The sequence below is a fragment of the Tupaia chinensis genome, unplaced genomic scaffold (assembly GCF_000334495.1).
Source record: "Tupaia chinensis unplaced genomic scaffold, TupChi_1.0 Scaffold143064_1, whole genome shotgun sequence".
Taxonomy (NCBI): domain Eukaryota; kingdom Metazoa; phylum Chordata; class Mammalia; order Scandentia; family Tupaiidae; genus Tupaia; species Tupaia belangeri.
In genome coordinates this window covers 29,561-30,874 of record NW_006202908.1, presented here as the reverse complement: position 1 = coordinate 30,874, position 1,314 = coordinate 29,561, and the positions used below count along the sequence as shown (strand labels likewise).

The window sequence follows — 1,314 nt, the reverse complement described above, 5'->3', positions numbered from 1 at the left end:
AGATGTATATGTATCTAAATACATGTGTGTATATATGTGTGTTTGTATATATGTGTGTGTGTATATGTCTGTATATGTGTGTGTATATATGTGTGTATGTGTGTATATGTATGTGTATATGTGTATGTATGTATATGTGTGTATATATGTGTGTATATATGTGTGTATATATGTGTGTATATATGTGTGTATATATGTGTGTATATATGTGTGTATATATGTGTGTATATATGTGTGTATATATGTGTGTATATATGTGTGTATATATGTGTGTATATATGTGTGTATATATGTGTGTGTATATATATTCTCTCTGTCCCTCTTTAGTGAGTGCATGTGCTCTATGACAAAAATCAAAGAGTTAGTCCAAAAAAATCAACTCAAAATATATTAAAGACTTAAATGTAAGTCCCATATATACACACATACATGTACACACATATGTAGATATATACAAAGCATGTGTGTACATATGTGTGTATATATATATGCAAATTAGCACAGCTATTTAGTACAGCTATTATGGAAGACAGTTTGATGGTACCTCAAAAAACTAGAAATAGCATTAAATTAAGATCTAGGAATCCAAGGACTGGGTATATATTCAAAGGAAAGGAAATTAGTATGTCAAAGAGATAGCTACCTTCGTGTTATTGCAGCACTATTCACAACACGTGGAATCAACCCAAGGGTCCCCAAACTATAAATGGATAAAGAAAGTGTGGTATAGATGCACAATATAAAACTATTCAGCTTTAAGAAATAATGAAGTTCTTTTCTGCCTCCGCTGCCGCCATGGCACCCGTGAAAAAGCTTGTGGCGAAGGGGGGGCAAAAAAAAGAAGCAGGTTCTGAAGTTTCCCCTTGACTGCACCTATCCTGTGGAAGATGGAATCATGGGTGCTGCCAATTTTGAGCAGTTTCTCCAAGAGAGAATCAAAGTGAAGGGAAAAGCTGGGAATCTTGGTGGAGGTGTTGTAACCATTGAAAGGAGCAAGAGCAAGATCACTGTAACTTCTGAGGTGCCTTTTTCCAAAAGGTATTTGAAATATCTCACCAAAAAATATTTGAAGAAGAATAATCTACGCGATTGGTTGCGCGTAGTTGCTAACAGCAAAGGGAGTTACGAATTACGTTACTTCCAGATTAACCAGGATGAAGAAGAGGAGGAAGATGAGGATTAAAATTCATTTATCTGGAATATTTTGTATGAGTTCTTGAATAAAACTTGGGAACTAAAATAAAAAAAAAAAGGGACCAGCAGTTAGCATAATGGCTATGTTGCTGGACTCCCATGTAGTTGACCGCGGTTCGC

At 35.2% G+C, this 1,314-nt stretch overlaps 1 pseudogene; it reads left to right on the top strand.

Annotated features, from left to right (window-relative positions):
• Nucleotides 1-795: 795 nt before the first annotated feature.
• Nucleotides 796-1,240, top strand: LOC106733302 (60S ribosomal protein L22 pseudogene; annotated as a pseudogene).
• Nucleotides 1,241-1,314: the final 74 nt, after the last annotated feature.